This window comes from Pinus tabuliformis, chromosome 2_2 (assembly GCF_031772625.1).
Source record: "Pinus tabuliformis cultivar Carrire ecotype Pingquan chromosome 2_2, CPIR1, whole genome shotgun sequence".
Classification (NCBI taxonomy): domain Eukaryota; kingdom Viridiplantae; phylum Streptophyta; class Pinopsida; order Pinales; family Pinaceae; genus Pinus; species Pinus tabuliformis.
The window spans coordinates 1,132,339,830-1,132,363,453 of NC_142300.1; the positions used below are offsets into that span (position 1 = coordinate 1,132,339,830).

Consider the following 23,624-nt stretch of genomic DNA (forward strand, 5'->3'; position numbering starts at 1 on the left):
TTGACCAATGGCCGTAGCCCCACGGGGAGACAAACCTCTATGGTTCAATTGGTACCCGAGATTATTCTATAAATGTTCATACCAAGTAAATCGCTGTCATGGCCATGTGCCCCCAACTAAGCTTGTCGATAGATCCATTTGATGGAATAGCATGCTAAGAATATTAATTGCAAAAGCAAAAGTAGTGGTTGGTATTGATAGGAGTCATGGTCAGCACTATAGGTTCAGAGAGGACCACATAACAACTCACGAGTTGTCAAGCACTAAACACCTGTCTGTTCGCATAACATAAAGAATCTTTATGTGGGTCAACATTGCTGCGTGCAGTTGCAGCAACGTATGTATGTTGGAGCTTCATCTGTCTTGTTATCTATATCTTACCTGCCTCGGCTTCATCATCTTTGCATTCGCCTGTCTGTGCTCCAGCTTTCTGTTCGTCATCTTTGCACTTGCCGCTCTTGATCAAAATGACAGATTTTTCCATCTTCCCTCCTCGGCCTCCTGTTCGGCCTGGACTTATAATCCCTGTTACGATGTATTCAAACTTCACACACCACATGGTCTAGATGTCAAGAACATTATACCTTATCCTCTCTGCCGTCGATTAGTACGACATTTTTATAAATCATCGTGGTCCTGATGTCAAGAACATTTTACCCTCCAGAATCACCTGACAGAGAATGAATTAACCGTTCGTTGGACAGTTCGTTGGAAATGGTGGAAAGAGAAAACACATTTGTAGAAGCGGAAACAGCCACTGTTCGCATTCCCATTTTTTATGCAAACTATGCGCAATCGAATTGGTGCCTACATGAACTAGATCTTGTGGCAAAGTCAACAGGCTACCATTCTTCTCATCTTGTAAAGAGCCAAGCCACATCGAACATGATGGATCATTAAAAGTGTTTCGAGCGTTTGATGGCAAGACGACCAACAACACAGATTGAAGTTTTATTGGAGCTATCATATTGTGTAAGTGCTTCAATCATTTCAACCATTGTCTTCTATTTAAAATGAATAGTTCCGAGTTTGTTTATTCCAAGCAAGATAGATCTGTTTGGTGTGTGTTTCTCCTCATTGAATTGGTAGATAATGAAGAGTGATAGACCTGTGCACTTTTCAAGTTTGTGGAAGGGGATGCGTTCAGAAATATTATGATAGGAAATTTAAGGGATGAGGTCTGTGTTTTCCAGGTCTGTGTTATGAGGTCTGTGTTTTCCAATTTTGTGTTATGAGAAACTGGCATCTTGTTACAGCCAAAGATGGGTATTTGTGAAGAAGATTGTGAAGACTGGGGTAACCACATCTTATACTTCGTTGTATTCCCGGATTCATGTGGAGAAATATTTCAGAGTATTACGAGTGAGTGGGAGGAAATTACACTACAAAGGTGTTTTGATTCATGTTTTCACTCCATTTCATTTATATGCCTACTTGTAGCTGATACCTAAATATTTGCATTTGCAGGGGCCTTTACGACTGCCAGAATAAAAATATGGGGTCCCCTTTCACACTTTCCAAAGACCATAGGGAATAGCTTATCTGACCGAGTATTCTTGTGAAGAATTGAGGCAATTAAGGGACTTTTGCTGTTGGAGTTAAATATCAGCCGGTGTGAACAAGTAGAGAAGCTGTGGTGTCTTGAAACGTTGATATCTTTTGAGGTGATTGATGCTTCTTGGTGTCGAAAGCTGTGTGGTATGGAGGGTTCGATGTCTTTAGACGAGCGTAATGTTCGGAACTGTCCCAAATTGCAAAAGTGGGTGCGGGAATTATTGATCAGCTACGCCAACAATTGAATAGAGACCTACAGAAGATAGTAGTGCTGCGTTACAAAGAACACAGCAAAAGCAGTCGTGTCTATTGTTTAAGTTATGTCGAGCGTTGAAATTGTTTAATTCTTTTCAAAATAGTACAGCGTGGGATTGTGTTATAAATAACACACTGAAATCAGCAGTGTCTAGTGCTTATGTAATGCTGATCGTTGAGATTGTTTCATGGTTGTAAAAATAGTACAGGTACAGGCACCAGATCGGTAGTTTTATTATGTTTTATTTGTAAATAAAGTGATGGCTTATTGGGTATGATAAAGAGAGATGTTGCCAAGTTTGTTGTGGATATTTGCTCTCAATTTGTGGTTTGTTTTCATATTCTTGATAGGTTAGTGGTGATGACATGGTATCAGAGGTTCGTGACACTCTCCAGGAGGGTGGAGACATTAAGATGAATTTAACGGAAAAGTTTGCAGCTCTGTAGAATAGTTCCAACTTTTGTTACCAGATAATTACTTGGGAAATATAAAAACCGTTTAATTAGTTGGTTTCATTAGTATTAACAAAGTAGTTTATAATTTACTCAAATTCCTGAGGTTCTAACTTTCAACTGCAAACCTCTCTTGCAGTTGTTCTTAATCTGAACCAGGTAGACTTTTTTAAACATCTTGCACACAGTTTGAGTGGGCTTAGTAGTTAAGAGCATATGTTTTTTCGTAAGAAATTACAAGTTCAAAATAGAAGGGGTAGAGTATGTATGCCTTCTTGAACTAAGCGGAAATAAGTCCCTTGTCCCACAAACAAACAGAAGTCTCATACACCAATTTAGTGTAAATAACTAAACCTCTCCAAACCAAACCAAAAATCTCATACTTAGATAATAATAATACTATACTCTTGGACGGTACTAAATCATGCAGGTATGCTTCAAATAGGCAACCTACAGCTTCAGCCAATCAAAACCCTCTAAATAAATCAAATAAGGTGACTTTTTAAAATAACGAAACCTCTCCAATTATAGGATGCATGGTACTACTTTAATGAATTGACTTGCTGGTCAGCATAATCACTTCCAAATTCTCGCATTGTTCAAGACTACATGTCTTCAATGAAATGTTTCCACCAATTCCATCTACACAACCTGCACAATTCACTTGAGATAACTCTGAATGCTGTAGAAGAATGGTGGGACTTCTCATGGCTATCTGCAATTGACTTAATAGGCTGTGACACATCTCTGAAGGATTTTTCTTTTTCAAAGAGTGTCCTTGATTTCTTTCTACAGCAAACTCGGCTTGTATGCAATCTCCAAGTCACCTCCTCCTTCGACAATTTGCAAACTCTCACAATGCTGATTCTGATTAGCATCTTGCTGTTGTTCCTGTAAGTAATCAGCTAATCTCTCATTAACTGCTGCTGTCTCATTAATCTCTGTCCTGTAGGAACTCTCAGCCAAAACATGGGTCATGACATTCATACCATTAATTTCCTCAGAAGATAGATTCTAACAATACTTCTCGTGCTAACAATGGTTAACAAAAAGGTTTAAAACTATTCACCTAGCAATTAATGAGGTGAAACCCATGTCCTCTGTTTGGCTAAAGCAGCAAAAACAACAGTCAGAAGACTTGGATCCCTATTCCACATATCAATTACGTTGAAATCGCTACTTTATTGTGGTATTTAACTGGACAGTCTGTTTGGGTTTTGGTTGGTACATCAGCCAACTGAGGTAACACAGTGGAATCTCTTGAATATATTTGTCTTTGTCCCTACCTTTATATATGCTACATATTCAACCCAACTCATATCTTAATAAACACGGTGACATTTATATTATATAATATATATATCTTACTCTAGTAAGGATATGGAGTGCTTTGAATCTTGACACCAAACCTAGAAGTGCCTACTTCATCCGATTCGTTTGAGTTCTTCTCTCTACCAGTGATTTGGGTTGTCATGAGAGAGTCCTCCCCTTATGAATTCTATTGTGCTGATACACAGCAGCATATAAACATGAGGGAGACTTTAGAGTGAAATGGGTATTTATCCCATGAGCTTATTCTTGCGTCTTCTCACCCTTTCAAGGCTTGCATATGTCCCAATTTCATAGGCATGTATCCAGACTTAGAAGAGAAGTCAAAGTTGTTATGTAGCTATTGAACCCAATTCCAATTCCAGAGGTACAGAACTTGATGAATAATAGCACTCAAAGTTTTTATGCTGCTACTGAACTCAATTCTGTAGAAACAGAGATCTCAACGAGTTAAAACCCAATCCAAGGACCATTGAAGAGTTGAATTGACAGATTCAACAACGGCAGCAGCATTCAGTATTGCAATGAGAATGTAAGAAATACACCAACCTTATCTATGCATTGATAAGCAACATTTAACAAACATCTTTGACTAGCGTTAAGTGTTTTCCTGGAAATGCATGAAGTGTTAGAAGTTTGACAATGAGTTATGTAAATATGAGTAATTATTGTATTAGTTACTACTAGTTAGTTTTATATCGAAACAGCAGTTATGTAACAGAGGTGACTTGTATAAAACTAGTAAATGCCCGAAAAATGTAATCATGGGGAATCATTATTGATTGAATAGAGATTCCAATCCCTTGTCCCGTGGATGTTTCCTTGACACCCTGTCAAGGTTTTACCAAGTAAATCTTGTGTTGCTATTTGTATGTTTGAATTCAGTGTTCCAGTTAGTTATGAGCTTTTCTTGGTCAATGTATAGCTGAATGTTTATTTTCTTTCCTCATTTCCCCTATTCGAACTACATGAAGCATTATGGAAACAGAAAGCAACCTTTTGGGAAATTCATTCAATGCCTGCACTTGTGCAAAAAATGGACCGATATATCAATACAGGGTTTATATAATAAAATGTTACTGAGCCTTGCCAACATTTAGACCATCTTATCCTCTGATTGTGAACTGCAGATTGCTACTGGCATTGCCTCTACAATTAAAAATGCTTGCTGAGAAAAAATATTTTGGAATCAATCCATTAACTATAGAGACAGCATTGGAATCGTTGATAAAGTGCTCGGTGCAAAGAAATAGAAGCACCAGTCCTCTTATCGTTAAAGAGAATATTTCAGGCCACATTTTTTAGATCTATTATTGGTAAAAAAGCAAGTTGACACTAATCATTACGCCTATCCTTTTCAATCCCAACTCCGACTTAAATAAAGGAAAACCCCAACGATTCGGCACAATGGTCACACAATTAATTCAAATTTTTGACGCACCATTCCACCTTGGACAATAAAAAAAAAAATCTAGGCCTCCTGAGCAACAGGCCAGTTATGAGTCTGGTGCTCTGTCTCCTAGGCCAATGCGTCCAATAGCTAATACGCTCACCTCCTCCTCTGGAATAAAATCCCTAATGTCCTTCGCGAATTTGCAATCTAGGGCTTGACCTGAAGTCCACTCCAAGTATCCTTGACCAATTGTACAGTTTCCATGTGACGGGGAGGACCGCAACCAGCCTTGGCTACTCTACAAAAACCAATGGCTGAGATTTCGTGCCAAGTTCGGATAGTCGGAGTCTAAATACTCTATCCACGAGATTCACTAGTCAAACAACCAACCTACCGGGTGTCACGGCCCCACACTATGTGTCACGCCCCCAATTCTTTTTTCGTTAAATTGATTAGGTGCGGCACCGCCTAAGTAATTAACATATTTCATTGTTATTTTACTTTACGAACTACGCCTTAACATTCATCTTTATACATGAATAACATATTAATATGCGGAATCCATTGATATCATAACAATATAGAACAAGAGCATGAACACATTCATATGCAATGTAAATCTTTTATTATATGAGAGAATGATTTTACAAATGACCGGGAGTATAACTTGATCGGCGTTATAACCGAGTCGGGTGCCCACCCGTGCAAGACCGCACGGTGGTCTCACCACAACCCAACAACAATTTACAACACAAGTCTTTTTGCCAAGATGGGCGAGCGCGCCCATGCACGACCCTCACCCAAAATACAACCAAAACCTATCCAAGAGTTCGGCGGGCGGGCGCCTTAGAACGCCCTCCACCCGCGCCTCAACCGAATGTGCGAACTCTGTGTAGACTTGCTCAGCGGGCGGGCGCATAGACCTGCGCCTCCGCTATGGCTTACCACCTCCTTTTCGCACCTTTACTCTAATTGATGATCGAAGATGCGATGACCAAATGCCACCGTTCGTTTGCATATATATACGCTTGTCATGTGTGTGGAGGTCACGCCCTTGGCCAACCCTCCAATCTTCTCCCCAACCGCGCGCTCCTTGTAATGTTGGCACCTTTGTGTGGTCGGCCCGCCCATGGCGTGGGATCACCCATTAACCTTTCTCGTTTTACATCGCACCTTGGTCGGTTCGCACGACAAGCTCCCCAACTCGCCCTATAACCGTGGAACGCCAATCCTTGCCCGCATATAAGTGTAATGTCTCAACCTTTGGTCACCCCATCGCATGTTTTATGACTTAGTCACTTCGCACGGTGGATGGAGGGCGTGACCAGTTGTCCCGCCAACTGCAGGGCGTTACATCCTCCCCCACTCGAAATCATTGTCGCCCTCGACAATCCTGACTGCCTCAGTATCTTCCATTCATACTTCTCAATCTTCTTCTTCCATCTCCAAAATTAGTCCTCCGATTCCCAGCTTTCTTCCTCCAGTGCATTCTTCCATCTAACAAGATACTCCCGTTTCATGTGGCAACCAATCCTTGTAGTTCTGTAGCTCAAAATCTTATCCAACTCCAGTCCGGGCTTGTCCACAATCCCGGCTGGTCCTCTAAGTGGTTCAGTTCTCTCTGGATGATCAGCATCAAGTCTGCATCTCTTCAAATGACTCATGTGAAAAACTGGATGCTTCATGTGCATATGGTGCGGAAGCTCTAGCTCATAAGCAACTTCCCCCACTCTCTTCTTCACTCGGAATGGTCCCTCATACTTCCGTGTCAGTTTGCTCGCAGTCCCCTTGGCTGGCTGAAACTGCTCCCCGGTAACCCTGAGAAACACCATATCTCCCACACTGAAGTGCACATCTCGTCTTCCTTGATCAACCCATTTCTTCATTCTCCTTGCAGCGTCATGCAAGCGCAACCGTGCCAACTCCAAGGTCTCATTCCAAGCCTTCATGAACTTCTTCGCATGAGGACTCCTCAAAAAACCTCCTATCACTACGGTATGCGGTGCAACTGGCATCTATCCATTCACCAACTTAAACGGACTGTACCCCGTCATGGAACTCTTTTGAATATTGTAGCTGAACTGAGCAATATCCAAGAGTTCAGGCCAATTCTTTTGATCAGCCGTCACATAATGTCTCAAGTAATCCTCCAGTAATGCATTGATCCTCTCGGTTTGTCCATCTGTCTGCGGATGGTAACTCGAACTCATCAACAACTCTATCCCGACTAACTTGAAAAATGTGGTCCAAAATCTGCCTGTAAAATGCGGATCTCTATCCGACACGATGCTTAATGGCATCCCCCAATACTTCACTATGTTCTTAAAGAACAACTCTACAGTCTGCTCAGCTCCACAAGGCATCTTTGTTGGAACAAAGACAACATACTTGGAAAAACGATCAACCACGACCATAATCCCATTATACCCCTGAACCTGTGGCAACTGAGAAATGAAGTCCATCGAGACACTCATCCATGGCCTCTCAGTGATCGGTAAAGGCTGCAACAATCCTCCTTGCCTCTGATTATCCGATTTGTCTTGCTAACAAATGATGCACGTATGTACATACTCATCCACATCCTCTTGCATCTTCTCCCAAAAGAACCCTCTCTCCAACAATGCCAAAGAACGACGTTGCCCTGGGTGGCCAACCCACGGTGAGTCGTGGCACTCCTTCAAAAGGTGCCCCCTGAGTCCACATGACTTTGGAACATAGAGTCGGTTTCCAAAGAACAAGAACCTGTCTCATAAAAATAACTTTCGTGTCTTCCCCTCCTTTATCTGCTTCATTATATTCTGCGCCAAAGTATCGGTTTCAATACTTTCCTTGAGCTTATTCTGCATCTCTTCTGATATCTGAATTCGACTCCTACTCCTTTCTGCCCAGTCTTCTCCCTCCAATGCTGCAAGTTGTCCCTTCCTGCTAAGGGCATCTGCTACCGCATTGTGCCTTCCCGGTCTATACTCGATAGTCATGTCGAATTCTGCCAAGAAGTCCTGCCAACAAGCTTTCTTCGTAGAAAGCTTTGGTTGTGATGCAAAATAACTTGCTGCAACGTTGTCAGTCTTGACAACAAACGACTTCCCAACACTGCAGTAGCCGAATCAAGGATTCCATCAGAATCAGGACGACGCGCTGAGCACGGTGGTACCATTCAATTCTTAGTGAAAAAAAAAAAATTGGGTGGTCCCAATTTTCAAGAACATCAGGTCGGTGCATGGTAGAAACTAGAGCTCAAGCTATGGCCAATGAGAGGATGGACAAACTTGAAGAATCCTTGCAATCCCTCCAAATTCAGCTTGACCGACTAACTAGCATAATCCCGACGGGCAAGGAGGAAGCCCATGAGGAGGCGTATATTGGCAATGGACACAGTGAGGGTGAGTCTAGCCACTCTCTTCACCTCGGGGGCCCCCACCAACAATCCCGTCCACGACCTCCCAAGTTGGATATGCATAAATTTGATGGTTCTCACCCGGCAGCATGGATAGCACAAATGGAGCAGTGTTTCAATCTGAATAACATCTTAGATAATGAGACTCAGCTTATGGTGGGGAGCATGTACTTGGACAATGAAAGGTGGCAATGGTGGGAATGGCATCAATGTTGCAATGGACCTTTTAGGACTTGGACCTCCTTCAAAAAAGCTCTTATAGAATGCTTTGACCAGGAATCTTCTTTTTTGGGTCGTCTTACTAAGCTTCGACAGACTGGCACAGTGGATGAATATATTACAGCCTTTGAAGCCTTAGCCTTCCACACTAGGGATCTCTCAGATGTGTTCTACACAGAATGTTTTATTAGCGGTCTTAAAGAAGCCATAAAAGCCCACGTCTTACTGCACCACCCTCCCACATGGACGGAGGCTTGTAAGGTAGCTCGTAACGTGGAACGTGCGTTAGCAGCCCAGTACAGTCGCCCAAATTTCACCACTAAGGGTCACCCCCCACAGGCTGACAGCACGACTCAAACACTTAAGGTTCAAAAGGTGTCACTTGCAGAAATGGCCGAAAGAAGAAAGCAAGGATTATGTTACTACTGTGATGAAAAATACTCCCCAGGTCATAAATGCAAGGAGCCCAAATTTTTTCAAATTGATGCCACTGATTACAGCTCATCGGAGGAAGATCCACCACTGGAGGAACATGAGGTGGTAGAAGAGGACAACCAAAAGGACAATGTCCCTGACGAACCAGTTATTTCGCTGCATGCTTTGGCAGGGATTTCTTCACCTCAAACTCTCAAAATCAGAGGTTTTATTAAACATCGCCCAGTAGTAGTCTTGATTGATAGTGGAAGTACACATAATTTCATCCATCAAAAAGTCGCGGAAGCAGTGCATTGTTTTGTACGAGCAGTTTCTAACTTCCAAGTCCAAATTGCGGATGGGGGCACAATGAAATGTGAAGGCCGCTGTGAAAATGTCAAACTTCAAATGGGGGATTATCAGTTGAAGACCCACATGTTTGCCATACACATGGGAGGGTGCGACATTGTCCTCGGTGCTGAATGGCTTCGCACTCTTGGGCCAATCACAATGGATTTCCAGGAGTTATATATGAGTTTTAAGCAGAACAACTCCACACATACCCTCCATGGACTCTAGGCGAGAGCTCCCTCTATCATCAGCTCGCATAGGATGGAAAAATTGCTAAAAAAGGGCCATCATGGAGTTATAGCTCAATTTAATGCCATCCAGGCAGTCGAAACCAAGTCTCTGCCGATTCATCCTGAGATGCAACAGATTTTAAATAACCATCTACCAGTCTTTGACAAGCCTCATGAGCTTCCACCCTCGAGAGGGGAACATGATCATAGCATCACCTTGGTTCCAGGGGCCCAACCCCCAAATTTTCACCCATACAGATATCCGTTCACCCAAAAGAATGAAATAGAAAAAATAATCAAGGAACTTTTGGAAGCAGGTGTCATTCGTCCCAGCATTAGTCCTTATTCATCACCGGTGGTCATGGTGCTCAAGAAAGATGGGGAGTGGCGGATGTGCCCAGAGTTCAGGGCCCTCAATAAGTTGACAGTCAAAGATAAATTTCCCATCCCGGTGGTTGATGATTTGCTGGATGAACTCAATGGGGCTCAATTCTTCACTAAGCTGGATCTTCGCTCAGGCTACCACCAAATTCGCATGAAGGAAGTCGACATTCCAAAGACTGCTTTCCAAACTCATGAAGGCCATTATGAGTTCCTGGTCATGCCATTCGGTCTTTGTAATGCCCCATCTACTTTTCAGAGCCTTATGAACCACCTTCTCAAACCATATCTCAGGAAATTTGTCCTTGTCTTCTTCGATGACATCCTCATCTATAGTTGCACTTGGGCTGCACATCTTCAGCATGTAGATCTACTCTTGCAACTGCTCCGCAAGCATAAATTATTTGTCAATATGTCCAAGTGTTTGTTTGGCATGGAAGAAGTTGAGTATTTGGGCCACATTGTGGGGCGTGAAGGTGTCAAGGTGGACCCCAAAAAGATCCAGGCAATGCAGGATTGGCCTCAACCTAAGACCTTGAAGAGCCTGAGAGGATTTTTGGGTCTCATAGGCTATTATCACAAATTTGTCCGCAATTATGGTCGCATAGCGAAGCCCCTCACTCAACTCCTGAAAAAAAATTCATTCTTCTAGAATGAGGACGCACAACAGGCATTTACAGCTGTCAAAAATGCCATGTGTTCCACTCCAGTCTTAGCACTACCTGACTTCACCAAATCTTTTGTCATTGAATGTGATGCTTCGGGTACGGGTATTGGGGAGGTCTTAATGCAGGAAGGGCGACCTTTGGCCTTCACAAGCCAACAACTAAGTGGGAAGAATCTGGGCCAATCTACCTATGAGAAGGAAATGATGGCCATTTTACATGCAGTAGAGAACTGGCGACCTTACTTATTGGGGCGACGTTTCCAAATCTGCACAAACCATCACAGTCTTAAATATTTTTTGGAGCAACGCCTATCCTCCCCACAACAAAATAAATGGCTCGCCAAAATGTTGGGATATGATTATGAGATCATTTACAAGAAAGGGCAAGAAAATAGTGTAGCAGATGCATTATCTCGCCAATTTGAGGAGGTAAGTACCCTGCTAGCAATTTCCCTTCCCATTCCAAAATGGATTGAAGCGGCTCGCAGGGAATGGTTTTCACATCCCGGGCTCTCCCAACTCATTTCTCAACTGCAGGCGGATCCAAATTCCACCAAGAGCTACTCGTGGTAGGATGAGATTCTTCGCTACAGGGATAGAGTCGTAATATCACCAACATCCACCCTCAAAAGTCACATTTTGGCAGAATTGCACTCATCCCCCATTACAGGACATTCAGGCTTTCAAAGACGTATGCTCACACTAGAAGATCATTTTTTTGGACAGGCATGAAAAAGGACATCCTCACTTTTGTAGCAGAATGCGATGTCTGTCAACGCCACAAAGGGGAGACTGTCAAAGCACCATGCACATTACAACTGTTGCCCATCCCGACAACAATATGGACGGAGGTTTCTATGGATTTCATTAGGTCTTCCAAAGTCAGGAAACAAGTCAGTCATCATGGTGGTTGTGGTCAGAGTTTCGAAGTATGCTCATTTCTGCGCCCTACCCCACCTGTTTACACCGACTTTGGTTGCTCAATCTTTCATGGATCAGATCTTCAAATTGCATGGCATGCCCACTTCTATTGTGTCCAATTGCGACGCGATCTTCACCAGTAATTTTTGGCAGGAACTCTTCAGGCTACAAGGCACCCAACTAAAACTCAGTACTTCTTATCATCCACAAATGGATGGTCAAACGGAAGCCGTCAACAAATGTCTGGAAACCTACCTTAGGTGTTTCACTTCAGAAAAGCAGCATCTTTGGGTACAATGGTTACCTTTGGCTGAATGGTGGTATAACACCAACTATCATGCCACCACCAAAATGACTCCCTATGAAGCAGTATATGGTCAACTCCCTCCTTCCCCTTCTTCTTATATCAAGGGGGGCTCAAAGGTACAAGTAGTGGATCAACTCCTACAAAACCGTGCAACCATGCTCGCCCATCTTAGAGAGAATCTTCATCAAGCTCAAAACCGAATGAAGCAACAAGTAGACCAGCATCGCTCAGAGCGCCAATTTCAAGAAGGGGATCAGGTCTTTCTGAGGCTGCAAACATCACTCAAAGACAAGGGTTGTCAGAAACTATCTCCAAAATTCTACGACCATATCAAGTACTTTAGTGCATTGGAGAAGTAGCCTACAAGCTGGCTTTGCCACCTACTGCAAAAATCCATCCAGTTTTCCATGTCTCATGCCTCAAGAAAGTGATTGGGAACAATTGCAGAATTCAAACCAGTCTACCTGAATTGGACGAGGAAGGGTCAATCTGGCTCCAACCTGAACAGGTCCTAGACACACGAGAAAGGCATCTGCATGGCCGCATGATTAGGGAAGTTCTCGTCAAGTGGAAAGACACCTCTTCGGAAGATGCAACTTGGGAACCAACCACTATTCTTCAGCAATTTCCGCAGCTTCAGCCTTGAGGACAAGGCTATTCTTAAGGGGGAGGGCATGTTAGGGTTCCACCCTAACCCCCTTATTTATGTAGTGGGATCGAGTCATAGTAAAGAGTCAATAAAGCCCATATTAATAATTGTAAGTGGTTAACCCGCAATTAATGACAGGACCACAGTTAGTTGCAAATGGGCCATGGTATTAGATAGATGGTATTAATAAAACCCATGGTATTGATCCATGGTATTGCATGTATGAGTCATATATAAAGGATAGAGACTCCCTGCGAGGAGCATCGTGTCTTATTTTTGTATCGAGCTCTGCTCTATTGGAGGTTGCCCCCTCGAAGAGGCCAATGAACATTGCTTTCTGAATAATAAAATATTTGTTGTGGTCTCTCACTATTCTATGTTCTGGGTATCTTTCTTCACATATTCTGTATTTGGGTATTTTTTGCAGGTTAAGAGCATAACACTCTCGAAGTCAAGCAACTTCAGTATCGGTGCTGTAACCATCCTCTTCTTCAAGTCATCAAATGCCTTCTGACATTTATCCGTCCAATTCCACCTCTTGTTTTTCTTCAATAGGTCTGTCAGTGATGATGTTACCTTGGAGTACCCCTCTACGAACTTCCGTTGGTAGTTGGTCATGCCCAAAAACACCCTCATCTCATGGACATTCTTCGGTTTAACCCAGTCCTCGATCACCTTCACTCTGCTCAGCTCCATCCGTATGTACCCTTGACCAACTATATGCCCAAGGAACGGAATCTCGGTCTAAGTGAACACACACTTAGACTTCTTCAAGAACAACTGATTTTCCCTCAGTGCCTTGAACACCATCGCCAAGTGCTTCTTATGATCCTCCATGTTGTCACTATACACCACTATATCATCCAAGTACACTACTACGAACGAATCCAAGTATGGTCGTAGGATGTCATTCATCAAAGTGCAAAATGTAGCAAGAGCATTACACAACCCGAATGGCATAACAAGGAATTCAAAACTACCATACCTTGTTACTATTGCGGTCTTCTTCTCGTCTCCTTCAACTATCCGCACCTGATAATACCCATGCCTCAAGTCCAGCTTGGAAAACACTCGAGCTTTCGCAAGCTTGTCAAAGCAATCAGCAACCAGTGGCAAAGGATACATGTTCCTTATTGTCTACTTGCTCAATGCACGGTAATCACAGCACGTTCGTAGCTCATTCGAATCCTTCTTTCGTTGGAACATACTGGAGCTCCATAAGGGGACCTTGAAGGTCTGATGAAACCTGCATCAGCTAACTCCTTTAGCTGTCGTTTCAATTCCTCCAACTCAGGTCCTGACAACCGATAAGGTGCTTTAGCCAGGGGTTGCTTTCCTGGCTCAAGCTCAATGCTATGGTCCACTACATGCCTTGGTGAAAGTTTCTTTGGTAGCTCATCGGGCATCAAATCCGCATATTTGGTCAGCATCTCAGAAATCTCGGCTGGAACAGGCGTCCCCACTCCATCACCTTTGACTCCCTTGAACATCACCGCATATGTCTCCATATCTAACTCCTTCATAGCCTTCTCCAAACTTAGTGCAGAAACATGCTGCACCTTGACTTCCCTCCTTTGCCTATGAGTGGGCAAAGTCCAAGTTTGTGACTGTCCAACTAGCACCACCTCATCACAGAAGGGGACAACAATAGCCCTGTTGCCCTTCAAGAAATCTTGTCCGAGTATCATATCAAAGTCGTTCATCTCCATCACTGTGAAGTCCAACTGACCCTTCTAGTCTTTTATCTGCACAGGCACTTCGTGTGCCAAACCCGCCACTTTAGCTCTAGAGTTCACTGCCTTGACTTCCACATTCGATGGGAAGATCATCAGTCCAACCTCTTTTGCCAACCGTGTTGTTATGAAGTTATGAGTGGCCCCCGTGTCCACCAGAGATTGAATGGTCTTGCCATGAACCATCAAGTCCATGAAACCCAGACTGTTCATCCATGATTTCTCCATAACTTTTCCCTGCATACATGTCTGTTCTCTGCGTCCATCAAGCAATGGCTTCACTCCCTGTGGACCTGCTCTGATACCACCTGTCACGCCCCCAATTCTTTTTTCGTTAAATTGGCCGGGTGCGGCACCGCCTAAGTAATTAACATCTTTCATTGTTATCTTAATTTACGAACTACGCCTTAACATTCATCTTTATACATGAATAACATATTAATGTGCGGAATCCATTAATATCATAACAATATAGAACAACAGCATGAACACATTCATATGCAATGTAAATCTTTTATTATATGAGAGAATGATTTTACAAATGACCGGGAGTATAACTCGACTAGCATTATAACCAAGTCGGGCGCCCACCCGTGCAAGACCGCACGGTGGTCTCACCACAACCCAACAACAATTTACAACACAAGTCTTTTTACCAAGATGGGCGGGCGCGCCCGTGCACGACCCTCACCCAAAATACAACCAAAACTTGTCCAAGAGTTCGGCGGGCGGGCGCCTTAGAACGCCCTCCACCCACGCCTCAACTGAATGTGCGAACTCCGTGTAGACTTGCCCAGCAGGCGGGCGCATAGACCTGCGCCTTCGCTATGGCTTACCACCTCCTTTTCGCACCTTTACTCCGATTGATGATCGAAGATGCGATGACCAAATGCCACCGTTCGTTTGCATATATATACACTTGTCATGTGTGTGGAGGTCGCGCCCTTGGCCGACCCTCCAATATTCTCCCCAACCGCGCACACCATGTAATGTTGGCACCTTTGTGTGGTCGGCCCGCCCATGGCACGGGACCGCCCATCAACCTTGCTCGTTTTACATCGCACCTTGGTCGATTCGCATGACGAGCTCCCCAACTCGCCCTATAACTGTGGAACGCCAATCCTTGCCCGCATATAAGTGTAATGTCTCAACCTTTGGTCGCCCCATCGCATGTTTTATGACTTAGTCACTTCGCACGGTGGATGGAGGGCACGCCTGGTTGTCCCGCCAACCGCAGGGTGTTACACTATGGGTGATGTGTGTCACCGGTGATATTTCGTCGCAGTTATACAACTATTTTAATCTGGATTACGATTACTTCAACACTTAATTTTTCAATTCCAAACATTTTTATTCAATTTCTTCATTCAAAAGTTATACAATTATGTGATATCATAACTTCAATACAAGCAGCATAATAGAACTTCATTAAGACCTTGTGATATTGTAAAGAACAATATGAGCACAAGTATATTTGTAACGCCCTGCGGCTTGACAGTCGCCCAGGCGCGCCCACCAAATAGATGAGCTAGCGAAATGGACGAAGTGCGACCGAACGGGCGAGACACATATGTGCAGGTGAGGGGCAGTTGCGAAGTTTATACACGGGTGAGCTGGGTGCTTGACCCACGAGCTGACACAACCGATGTGCAATAGCGGGTGTGAAGGTGGGTGGTCACCCACGAGTTGGGCGAGCCGACCCAACCTTCGGGAAAAAGTGTGAGCATTGTGATAGTCGGCCAGGCAAATGGAACGAGTCGGTTAGGTGGCACGACTCGCCCATCGTGCCATATATATTGGCGGTGCAGTTGGGTGGAAACGAAATCAACCAAGCGAGCTCTTAAACAAGGAGAATTGCGAAGGCGTGGGAATAACCACAATTGGTGCAGGTTATGCGCCCACACGACGGGCAATCCAAGAGTTTTTGAAGTTGTGAGTTTGGGTGAAGGCGAGTCGGGCGAGGGCCGCACGGAGGGTGTGCCTACCGACAAGCGGTGAACGGGTGACCGGTGTAGGGCGCCCACTGAACGAGCCAACCGAAGGGCGGACGGGCGACTCGGGTGAGGGCGCGCCATGCACGCCGAGTTTGGTGAACGGGTAAATGGTGTGGATTGTGGTTGAGGTGCGACCAACATGCAAGGTGTGCACAAGTTGGTGCACCTAGTGGGCAAATGACACGGTTGTAACGCCGGTGGAGCTTTTTCTCCCGGTCACTTGTATTCTTGAAAATTCGTAATAAAAGATTATTGTTGCATATGATGGTTCTCTCTCTGCTGTGTTATGTTGAATGTTTATATTAATGGATTCTTCACATTAATATAGATGGTTAAAAATGACAAATGTTAGGTATAGTTCGCAAAGTAATTTAACAAATAAACATGTTAAGTACTTAGGCGGTGCCGCACGTAGGCCAATTAACGAAAAAAGAATTGGGGGCATGACAAATGGTATCAGAGCTACTTGCAGAGAACATACATGTATGCAAGGAAAAGTTATGGAGAAATCGTGGATTAACAGTCTGGGTTTCATGGACTTGGTGGTTCATGGCAAGACCATCCAAGCTCTGGTGGACAGGGGGGCCACTCATAGCTTCATGATGACATGGTTAGCAAGAGAGGTTGGACTGATGATCTTCCCATCGAATGTGGAAGTCAAGGCGGTGAACTCTAGAGCTAAAGTGGCAGGTTTGGCACACAAAGTGCTTGTTCAGATAAAAGACTGGCAAGGTCGGTTGGACTTCATGGTGATGGAGATGAACAATTTTGATGTAATATTGGGACAGGATTTCTTGAAGGTCAACAAGGCAATTGTTGTCCCCTTCTGTGATGAGGTGTTGATGGTTGGACAGTCAAAGGCCTCGACTTTGCCCACTCATAGGCAAAGAAGGGAAGTCAAGGTGCAGCATGTTTCTGCACTAAGTTTGGAGAAGGCTATGAGGGAGTCAGACATGGAGACATATGCAGCTGTATTCAAGGGAGTCGAAGGTGATGATGGAGTGGGGACGCCTGTTTCAGCTAAGATTTCTGAGGTTTTGGCTAAATATGCAGATTTGATGCTCGATGAGCTACCAAAGAAACTTCCACCAAGGCGTGCAGTGGACCATAGCATCGAACTTGAGCCAAGGAAGCAACCTATGGCTAAAGCACCTTATCAGTTGTCAAGACCTAAGTTGGAGAAGTTGAAATGACAGTTAAAGGAGTTAGCTGATGCAGGTTTCATGAGACCTTCAAGGTCCCTCTATGGAGCTCCGGTATTGTTCCAACAAAAGAAGGATACGAATGAGCTACGGATGTGTTGTGATTATCATGCTCTTAACAAGCAGACAATAAAGAACAGGTATCCTTTGCCATTGGTTGAGGATTGCTTCGATAAGCTTGCGAAGGCCCAAGTGTTTTCCAAGCTGGATTTGAGGCATGGATATTATCAGGTGCGGATAGCTGAAGGAGATGAAAGGAAGACCGCGATAGTAACAAGGTATGGTAGCTTTGAATTCCTTGTTATGCCATTTGGGTTGTGCAATGCTCCTGCTACGTTTTGCACTTTGATGAATGATGTTCTACGTCCATACTTGGATTCATTCGTAGTAGTGTACTTGGACGATATAGTGGTGTACAGTGATAACATGGAGGATCATAAGAAGCACTTGGTGATGGTGTTCGAGGCACTGAAGGCAAATCAGTTGTACTTGAAGAAGTCTAAGTGTGTGTTCACTCAGACCGAGATTCCGTTCCTTGGACATATAGTGGGTCAAGGGTACATATGGATGGAGACAAGCAGAGTGAAGGTGATCAAGGATTGGGTTGAACTGAAGAATTTCCATGATATGAGGGTGTTTTTGGGCATGACCAACTACCAATGGAAGTTTGTAGATGGGTACTCCAAGGTAACATCATCACTGACAAACCTATTGAAGAAAGACAAGAGATGGAGTTGGACGGACAAATGTCAGGTGGCATTTGATGATTTGAAGAAGAGGATGGTTACAGCACTGATACTGAAGTTGTCGGACTTCGAGCAACCATTTGAGGTACACACAGATGCTTCAGATTTTGCCATAGGAGGGTTTCTCATGCAGGATGGGCATCCGGTGGCATACGAGAGTCGAAAGTTGCAGGATAGAGAATGGAGGTATCCGGTCCATGAGAAAGAGATGACTGCAATCATTCATTGTCTTCATGTGTGGAGGCATTACCTGATTGGGAAGCCGTTTGTTGTCAAGACGGACAACGTTGCAGCAAGTTATTTTGCATCACAACCGAAGCTTTCTGCAAAGCAAGCTCGTTGGCAGGACTTCTTGGCAGAATTCGACATGACTATTGAGTATAGACCAGGGAGATTCAATGCGGTAGCAGATGCCCTTAGTAGGAAGGGAAAACTTGTAGCATTGGAAGGGGAAAACCGGGCATCAAGGAGTAGGAGTTGAGTTTAGATGTCAGAAGAGATGCAGAATAAGCTCAAGGAAAGTGTTGAGACTGATACTCAGGCGCAGAATATAGTGAAGCAGATAAAGGAGGGGAAGACACGAAAGTTCTTTCTCCGAGATGGATTCTTGTTCTTTGGGAACCGACTCTATGTTCCAAGTCATCCGGACTCAGGAGGCACCTTTTGAAGGAGTGCCACGATTCTCCGTGGGCTGGCCACCCAGGGTAGCATCGTTCTTTGGCATTGTTGGATAGGGGATTCTTTTGGGAGAAGATACAGAAGGATGTAGAGGAGTATGTACATACGTGTATCATTTGTCAACAGAACAAATTGGATACTCAGAGGCAAGGAGGTCTGTTGCAGCCTTTACCGATTCCTGAGAGACCATGGATTAGTGTCTCGATGGACTTCATTACTTAGTTGCCACAGGTACAGGGGTATAACAGAATAATGGTCGTGGTTGATCGTTTTTCCAAGTATGTTGTCTTTGTTCCAACAAAGATGTTGTGTGGAGCCGAGCGGACTGCGGAGTTGTTCTTCAAGAACGTAGTGAAGTATTAGGGGATGCCATTGAGCATTGTGTCAGACCGAGAACTGCAATTTACAGGTAGATTTTGGACCATATTGTTCAAGTTAGTCAGGACAGATTTGTTGATGAGTTCGAGTTACCGTCCGCAGACAAATGGACAGACCGAGAGGATCAACGCATTGCTAGAGGATTACTTGAGACATTATGTGATGACTGATCAGAAGAATTGGCCTGAACTCTTGGATGTGGCTCAGTTTAGCCACAACATACAAAAGAGTTATGTGATGGGGTACAGTCCATTTGAGTTGGTGAATGGACAGATGCCAGTCCGCATACCGTAGTGACAAGAGGTTTGTTGAGGAGTCCTCATGCAAAGAAATTCATGAAGGCTTGGGATGAAACCTTGGAGTTGGCACGGTTGCGCTTGCACGAAGCTGCAAGGAGGATGAAGAAATGGGCATATAAGGAGAGACGGGATGCACACTTCAGTGTGGGAGATATGGTGTTCCTTAGGATTATCGGAGATCAGTTTCAGCCACCTAAGGGGACTGCGAGATCGTTGACGAGGAAATATGAGGGGCCATTCTGAGTGAAGCAGCGAGTGGGGGAAGTTGCTTACGAGCTGGAGCTTCCACATCATATGCATATGAGACATCCAGTTTTTCATATCAATCAGTTAAAAAGATGCAGACTTGATGTTGATCATCCAGAGAGAGTGGAACCACCAAGGTGACCAGCCATGATTATTGACAGGTCGAACCTTGAGATGGAAAAGATCCTAACTTGTCGATCCATAAGAATTGGAAGTCACATACGACGGGAATTTCTTATCAAATGGAAGAATGCACCGGAGGAGGATAGTTGGGAAATGGAGGACTCACTTTGGAGATGGAAGCGAAAGATTGCGAAGTATGATAGGAAGTTATGGAGGAGAGCTGGATTTCCAGGGATGACAATGCTTTTGGGTGGGGGAGAATGTAATGCCTTGCGGCTTGACAGTTGCCCAGGCGTGCCCACCGAACAGACGAGCTAGCGAAATGGACAAAGTGATACTGAACGGGCAAGACACATGTGTGGGTGAGGGGCAATTGCAAATTTTATACACGGGCGAGCTAGGCGCTCAACCCACGAGCCGACACAACCGATGTGTGATAGCGGGGGTGAAGGTGGGCGGTCACCCATGAGTTGGGCGAGCCGACCCAACCTTCGGGCGAAAGTGCGAGCGTTGTGAAAGTCGGCCAAGCAAATGGAATGAGTCGGCCCGGTGGCACAACTCGCCCACCGTGCCATATATATTGGCGGTACAGTTGGGTGGAAACGACATCAACCAAGCGAGCTCTTGAACAAGGAGAAGTGTGAAGGCGTGGGAATAACCGTAGGTGGTGCAGGTTATGCGCCTACACGACGGTAAGTCCAAGAGTTTGTGAAGTTGTGAGTTCGGGTGAAGGCGAGTCAAGCGAGGGCCGCATGGAGGGCGCACCTGTCGATGAGCTACGATGAACGGGCGACCCGTGTAGGGCGCCCGCCGAACGAGCCAACCGAAGGGTAGACGGGCGACCGGGGTGAGGGCATACCGTGCACGCCAAGTTTGGTGAACGGGTAAATGGTGTGGATTGTGGTTGAGGTGCGACCAACGTGCAAGGTGTGAACGATTTGGTACACCCGGTGGGCAAACGACACGGTTGTAACGTCGGTGGAGCTTTTGCTCCCAGTCACTTGTATTCTTGAAAATTCATAATAAAAGATTATTGTTGCATATGATGGTTATCTCTTTGCTGTGTTATGTTGAATGTTTATATTAATGGATTCCGCACATTAATATTGATGGTTAAAAATGACGAATGTTAGGCATAGTTCGCAAAGTAATTTAACAAATAAACATGTTAAGTACTTAGGCGGTGTCACACGTAAGCCAATTAATGAAAAAAGAATTAGGGGCGTGACAATATTGGACGGGAATGGGTAACTCCCAAAACATTTCTCCCCTTGCGTTTATTTTACTTCAAAGTAATGTTACAACAAATTTACAAAGGGGTCAACCATGACCAAACTCATGCGCTACCCAAGTACAGAGAGTGACAATCATTGGCCCAACCTAACGCGCTTGCCCATAATGTCAAGTTTCACAACCCAAGTTGTACCTAACTTAAGGTTGGAACCTTGCCCAACAGAAACCCTAAACTTGGTGCCACAAACAACTCAAAAACCAACCCTCGGCCTTGCCTAGAAATCAACTCGCTTGGGTGAGCTCTTCTCCTTCCTATGGTGTGCCTTAGCTGTGTTTCCAAATTATGCGATGTGTGCCCCTGCCTATGGTTTTGCAATATTGCACTTCCTGCGACTTTGCAATATCGCAATTTCTATGGTTCTATGATATCCAACTTTCTGCAACTCTACGATATCGCACAAACTTACATATATATGATTTCGATGGTGCCTCCTCCATGTGTCGAGTTCCCTTCATTTATATGTGTCCCTGCCCTCTTATTTATGTGGGACGACACCCCTTCACAAACTTGAGCTGACCCACAAGGGCTTCACTGAGAAAGCAATATTATAACACGTGCATTCATATTGGGGCATAAAAAATGAAAAAAGCATGAAATAATATATTGACCATATAATAAGGTGTAAAAGGGTTTTTATATATTTTATAATAATATGTATATTATAAGGTATTTTTTATACCATACTTTGTTCAAGAGCATGTAAAAAGAGGCTGAAAAAAAGGCAGAGTATCGGAAGAGAAAAACACAAGGAGTATCACGAACTTTTCATCTTCCTTCCTAATACAATAATCAGTGGGGGTTTCAGTTTCTGTTATCTTTAGCTTGTTGATCTAGCCATTGATGCACAGAGTTTCAGTTGCTCTAAGGTTCAACTTGTCGATTCAATCATCGATCTTATTGATTCAGCAGTGAAACCAACAACAACATAACTAGTTGTTAATGATGCAGTAAGTTCTAGATAGAACCCCAAAAGCAGTAGAAAATCTAGAAGTGTGACCACCATTATTAGCTAAAGCGGTAGATACAACAGTAGTTGAAGTTGAATTAGCAGCACCACCATCAACAAATTTAGAAGATCTGGTTCTAGAAGCAAAGATGATAACATAGCTAGAAGTGGATATAGCAACATTCTATATACTATTCAAACCAGACGCACCAATATCCATAGCTAGGTCAAAGGTAGCTAGACCGGCCCCTGTACCTATTTCATATCTTACAACAACAAAGACAGAGATAGTGCTAGAGACAACAACATAGGCTATTGTTTCGTATACTCCAGGGGCACGAGTAGTAGAGGCAGGGGTAGAGATAGTAGCAAAGGTAGCCATAAACATTTTTCCAATGAATATTGGGAGGTGGAGTGAACTTTCCCTTTGTTTTGTTGGGAAATTGGGTCACTTCTTGAGATGATCAGTGAGGGTTTCGGTTACCTTGGTTCTTCCTATAATAGGTCTGCAAAAAGGAGCAATCAAAACAGGAGATAATGAAATTCATCCAGAGGAAGCAAGTCATCCTGAGAATGTTTGGTCAGTTCTTTGTGGAAAGTTTCAAATGTTAGCTTGTAGTATTTAGAAAATTTAGCCATCTTAGCATGCGAAATTCCTTTTCTAGTCAAAGCCCAAGAAATCATTTTAAAATATGAATAAAGTTCCCTCTCTCTTTCAACAACGTTGTCACATTTTTTTTAGTACAGTACTACTATTAGTATACAGTAGGTTACTTTGTTGTTACTAATGCCTATTAAGGCTTGTGTGTGGAGAATGTTACCTGGTTGGAGCTACTATATAGTTGTCTTTGTTCTATCAATAACAACAATTCTAGACGTTATATCTCTGCAACCTTAGATTTCTATCATATTTAACATAACGAAGGTATGATAGTCCAGATTCGAGTGTAGTTATTTGAGAAATTAACAGGCATTGTCTCAAACTGAGGCTACATAAATTTAGTGTGCTTGAGCTTGAGAATCTAGTGTTGTAATTGCTTCAGCCCTACATAATGACTTGAGTAACTGTTGTGTGTTTATTTTAACCAAGAGTATGTAAGTGAAATATGTAAGAGTAATAGTACCTCTAAGCCCTAAGCAGATGTGTGTTTACTCCTACTTGGACATTGTTTCTTTAGGTGATCAACACACCACAAGTCAGATTTAATATGAGCCATTTATTTTTATTGCCTCATTGAGTAGGATATGTTGATATGTTATTTAATGCATTAATATACTCCATCACTTAATGGTGTAAGTATATCCACTAGTGTTCACTAGACATTTCCAGTGATGTTATCACAGAGTAAGAAAATACTATTTGTGTTTGTGGGCCCCAGATAAGCATTTTGGATATAGAAGCAATCAAGTAGCACAAATCAACAGAATTTGTGGACACCCATTACAACATGGGTGCACAGATCAA

General features: G+C 43.7%; 1 long non-coding RNA gene across 5 annotated transcripts; it reads left to right on the plus strand.

Annotated features, from left to right (window-relative positions):
- Positions 1-285: 285 nt before the first annotated feature.
- On the plus strand, positions 286-2,100 carry LOC149197367 (uncharacterized). Of its 5 annotated transcripts, none has more exons than XR_016254190.1 (3): positions 303-972; positions 1,194-1,390; positions 1,468-2,100. It is a non-coding gene; the product is annotated as an uncharacterized LOC149197367 (long non-coding RNA). The 5 variants fall into 5 exon arrangements; XR_016254189.1 differs by having other exon boundaries at positions 304-972; positions 1,194-1,362; XR_016254186.1 differs by having other exon boundaries at positions 306-972; positions 1,257-1,390.
- The last annotated feature ends 21,524 nt before the right edge of the window (positions 2,101-23,624 follow it).